This window comes from Elephantulus edwardii, unplaced genomic scaffold (assembly GCF_000299155.1).
Source record: "Elephantulus edwardii isolate Elephantulus edwardi_28Jun2011 unplaced genomic scaffold, EleEdw1.0 scaffold00002, whole genome shotgun sequence".
Lineage (NCBI taxonomy): Eukaryota > Metazoa > Chordata > Mammalia > Macroscelidea > Macroscelididae > Elephantulus > Elephantulus edwardii.
The window spans coordinates 3,782,957-3,788,711 of record NW_006399752.1 but is presented as its reverse complement, the minus strand read 5'-3'; positions in this window follow the sequence as shown (position 1 = coordinate 3,788,711).

The following is a 5,755-nucleotide window of genomic DNA, read 5'->3' as shown; positions in this document are numbered from 1 at the left end:
GCTAACATTAGCTATAATATCCCTAGTACCACGAGCTCTTCTAAATCCAGCCTGCACATCTGACAGTTCTCTGTTGACATATTGTTCCAAACGTTTTTGGATAATTTTCAGCAGAATCTTGCTTGCATGTGATATTAATGATATTGTTCAGTAATTTCTGCACTCTGTTGGATCACTTTTCTTTGAAATGGGAATAAATATCGATCTTTTCCAGTCAGCGGGCCAGCTGGCTGTTCACCAGATTTCTTGGTACAACTTAGTGAGCACATCCAGGGCCGTGTCTGTCTGTTGATATATGTCGATTGGTATGCCATCAACTCCTGGAGCCTTGTTTTTTTGCCAATTCCTTTACCTCTGGAAACTCTATGAACTTTGATAAATGATGATAGTTATAGAAAGGCTTCAGACCTTTTGTTCATAGGGTCACTATGAGTCATGCTCGATTCTATGGCAATCAACAACTACTGTGTAAATATATATATTTTAATCTCTCTATGAATCTATCATCTATCTATCTATCTATCTATCTATCTATCTATCTATCTATCCATGCATCCATTATCTATCTATCGATCGATTGATCTCTCTCTGATAGCCATCTAGTAAGAAACTGTGCTACAATCCCGAAGTCACATGGTTCAAAGTTACTAGCTGTTCAACAGAAGAAGGATGGAAAAGCTCCTGCCATTCTGCCAGAGGCGTCAGCTATGAAAATCAGCTGGAGGGTCAGCTATGAGTCAGTTCCTATTTGATAGCATTGAATTAAAGTTTTATGAACAAATAAACTATGAAGTGTCTTAGTTCAGATAGCGTAGTCCTTTTCCAAACAAGGGGGTGCGGGGGGGCGGGTGGCAAGGGGAGATGAAACTGGTGCATTTTACCAGTGAACTATTTGGTTTTTTTTTTAAAAAAGAAATAATGAAATGCAGTGACTTATAAAGTAGCTCTCACTCATTCACTGACATTGCTGTTCATAACTGACCACTTAGTGGGTTTCTAAAGCTGTAAATAAAAAACTGAATTGGAGGAAACACCCCATCTTTCTTCCATCAAGCTGCTGGTGAATTTAAACCAGCAGAGAGGTGTGGTCTTTGGATTAGCAGTACAGCTCCATACGGATCATGCCAATAACAACCTTACACAGTAACAGCTGCATTATGCAGATGAAAAACGCTGCTTGCTGAAACTGAGGAGGACCTGAAGTACTTGCTGCAGAGTGTCAAGGACTACATCCTTCAATATGGATTGAAGCTCAACATCAAGAAAACAAAGATTCTCACTGCTGGGCCAATTGGTAGCATCATGATAGGTGGTGAAGAGATTGGGATTATCAACAGCTTCAGTTTGCTTAGCTCTACAATCAACACGCTTGGTACCAGCAGCAAAGAAATTAAAAGATGAATTATGATGGGAAAGTCTGCTGTCAGAGACTTCTCCAAAGTACTGAAGAGTAATGATATCAGTCTGGAGACTAAGGTGCACCTGATTCAGGCCATGGTCTTTGCCATTACTTGCTATGCATCAGAAAGATGGACAATAACTGGGGATGATAGAAGGAGAATTGATGCCTTTTAGCTGTGGTGCTGGAGAAGAGTATTGAATAGACCATGGACTGCTTAGAGAACAAACAAGTTTGTCTTGGAGAGGGTGAGACAAGGCTTCTTCTTGGAGGCAAGAATTTTGAAGCCTTATCTGACATACTTTGGACATGTTGCAGGGTGGGATCAGTCCTTGGAGAGGGTCCTCGTGCTTAGGAGGTTGGAGGGACAGTGCAGAAGAGGAAGACCCTCGATGAGGTATGATTCAGTGACTTGGGGCAATGGTGATAGGTGTGTTGGAGACAATAAAACTGACATAGGATAGAGCAGGATTTAGGGCTATTGTGCATAGTGTCACTATGAGTCTCAGGTAACTCAGTGGCACATAACAACACCACCACCAACACCACGTAGGAAAAAACCATATATAAAGAGAGGACAGAAAAAAAAAACATTCTCATAATGTTCAGCTCCTAATACTTCAGAATATCCTTAGTTCTAAGTGTTCCTGTGTGTTAGTAACTGCTACAGAGAAGGCCTTTTAAGCAACACTTCAGTTATTCCTGAAGCTGAAATTCCAGCCATTTTATTATTGACCACAGAGGTTTAAAGGGGAGAAGCCCAAAATACATCCAACAGAAAAGAGGCAGATCTAGAGGAAACTGGTTCATGTAGCTCAAACAATTTGCCCATATATTATGCATCTACTAGGTTTCTGTGCTAAGATCTAAACTTTCTAATATCATTACTTACCAGTTTTCTTGTTCCTCCTCGAGACATTGCAGATTCTCACTGTGGAAAGAAATCCTGGCAGTGATTACCACCTTCAGTATGAGAGAGAGCTTTATGTATCAAGAAGCTATGCCAGAATATGATGTTGGGTGTCATCAAGCCAATTCAACAAGCTAAAAGTGCTGAAAGACCGTCAGCACTGTTGTAAAATGGGACTGACGTTGGGCTTGGGGGGAGACTGAGAAAGATGGGATAAATTATGTATACTGCATTGAAACAGATGAGAGAGAGAACTATTTAAAAGGGATATATGATTACGTATTATTGTCATGAAAGGAGTCCACAAGGAAGGCTGCATAATGGAGTGGTCTTGGGGTTAGGGATTGTATAACAATGAAAGAATTTTTCTTTACTTTTCAAAGAGAAGAGCGAACTGGAGGGGAGGTTGGCAGGGACAAAAGTGTAACAATGAATAGAAAAAAAAAGATCATCAGGTCTTTTTCCCTCCTGCTGAGTCATTGACTAGGTCTGAACTGTATCACTTACCAGCCAAGAGCTTAACTCCTTTATCTTTTTTCCCCAGAATGTGGGTAGGGAGCTCTGGAGGCATAATCTGTATTGAGTTTCACTGCTAACTCAACAGCCACGTATCTCATAACTCAGCAATTCTGAAGGAGAAAGATGGGCAGACTCCTCCTGTTGTGATATTGTCTTGGAAACTGGAGGGGGGCTCACTTTGAGTTAAAATCATCTCAATGACAGTGAATGTGAGCTTTTAAAGACAGAGGTGAGTAAATTCAAGATGGCTGTGATGCCAAGGAGCCCTATGTAAAAAGTGTAGGGTGGCATGGAGATGGCTGAGTCTGGACTCTTATTAGCTTCATAAATAACAGCCCCCTAGGGAACATCCACAGTATAAAACTATTTCCCATGAAGTCAGACTTAGCTTCCACATTCCCACACCTGCTTCAGCTAATTCCAGCATCAATGACACTGCTCTATTACAGGGTCCAAAGTCTGTTGGAATGGCCACACAGATATCACAGAACCCTAACAGGTTACAATTTTGGTTAGCAATGGGATCTAATTCCTCAGTCTGGACAGCTTCTGAAGCATTCCAAGCCCATTGACCTTTTGGCCTCATGGCTTGGGTCAGTGCTACAAACTTAACAATTGTTAGTTCTTGTTTGGTGGCATTGTTGACTAGGACTGATAGCAACTCTATGAACAAGAACTGAATCTGTCTTGCACATTCCTCGCTCTCTCCATTGTGCTCAGGTTCACTGTTATAGTCATTGTGCCAAACCATCTTGTAGAGGGTCTTCCTCTCTTTCTCTGACCTCTCAACCTTTCCTAGCATGATGGTTCTGTTCATATTTCCCAAAAATATGCCCAACACAAGTGAGACGAAGTTTCCCATCCTTATTAAAGAAACACTTAGTTGCACTTCCTTCCGTAGTTGCTGTATACTGTAGGGTCTTAACCAACCCATAGCTGATCCTCTGCCACGTTTTCAGAGACAGTTAATCCCATGAGAGGAAACTGCCCATTCTTCTGTTGAGAAGCTGGTGGCCTCAAACCATGTGCCTCTGGAATTGCAGTGCAGGTTCTTACCAATAAGCCACGAGAGCTCCCTCTTCCTTCCATTATTACTCCTGCCATTTATCGTGTCTTCCCACAATCTTCCAGCTGACTTGAACAAAGCCTCCTAGGTCTTGATGGGTCTGGTTCTGTGAGACAGCACTCTCCACTTAGCACTGTCTCAGTTGGTCATTGCCAAGGTTGCTGATGTTCTTGTGTGGATTCCGTTCTGACTGGCACAAGAATATCTGGCCCTCAAAGACACATATTGCGCTCTCTGTCTTCTTTCTTCACTGATAAGCTTGCTTAGTTAAAAGCAGTGGAATAGGGAAAATAGACCAATCCTATAATGGTTGTTATATGCTGTTGGGTCACCTTCGACTCATAGCAATCCTATCTACAACAGCCCTGATCTCTGCTCTATCCTGAGCTGATATTATTGTCTCTGACACACCTACTCCCATTACCCCAGTTACTGAATCTATCTCATCGATGGTCTTCCCCTCCTGCACTGTCCCTCCACTCTCCCAAGCATGACGTCCCTCTCCAAGAACTGATCCCACCTGGCAACATGTCCCAAGTATGGCAGATGAAACTTTATAATCCTTGCCTCCAAGGAGCAGCCTGGTCTCACCCTCTATAGGATGAACCTGTTTGTTTTCCTAGTAGTCCATGGTCTATTCAGTACTCTTCTCCAGCACCAGAGCTAAAAGGCATCAATTCTCCTTCTATCATCCCTAGTCATTGTCCAAGTTTCTGATGCATAGCAAGTAATGGCAAAGACTATGGCCTGGATCAAGCACATCTTAGTCTCCAGACTGACATCATTGCTGTTCAGTACTTTGGAGAGGTCTCTGACAGCAGACTTTCCCAATGCAATTCATCTTTTAATTTCCTTGATGCTGGTACCAAGAGTGTTGATTGTAGAGCTAAGCAAACTGAAGCTGTTGACAATCCCAATCTCTTCACCACCTATCATGATGCTGCCAATTGGGCCACTGGTGAGAATCTTTGTTTTCTTGATGTTGAGCTTTAATTCAAATTGAAGTCTGTAGTCCTTGACCTTCTGCAGCAAGCACTTCAAGTCCTCCTCAGTTTCACCAAACAGGGTTGTGTCATCTGCATAATGCAGATTACTGATGAGGCTTCCTCCAATCCTGATGCCACATTCCTCCCCCTACAGCCCAGTCTCCCAGATGATCTGTTTTGTATATAGATTGAAAAGGTATGGAGATAGGACACATTCCTGGAGTACACCTTCCCAATTTTGAACCACACAGTGGCCTAATGGCAAGGAGCTGTGCTGCCCACCCAAAGGCACATGGTTTGAATTCACAAACTGCTCCATGGGAGAAAAATTGGTTAGTCTGTACATACCTTCTTTCAAGCATCTTCCCAGTCATGAGGTGAAAGTCAAAGGCAACGGCTAAGAAAGCCATTCTGACCATGACATCATACTGTATTTTAGAGCTTGGATAGTAAATCTAGAGTAGAAACATTCCTCTATGTGATGTGTATCTCAACGTTTTTCTAGGACTACATCACCTTCTTCATGTATCTTGTTGTTGTATACCATCGAGTCAGGACTGACTAGTAGCTGACACTCCATCAGGTTTTCAGAGGCAACAAATTGCCTCTGGAAGTTGGTTGTCCATTTTATTCCTGCCCAGTAGCTGCAGGTTTGAACTGTGTGCCTTGGGTTGACCATGTATATAGTTTCTTATAACTAGGCCACTAAAAGTCATTTGTCTTTGATTCATTATCATTAAAAAGCAAATTCTTCATCTTGTAATTTGGGTCAAGCTTTTATACTTTTGCAAGATAGTCCCTGTTATTTCTTTTTTTTTAAAATTAATTTTCATGAAAGTTTACAGAGGCTTAGAGTTTACAGTCATTCATAGTTT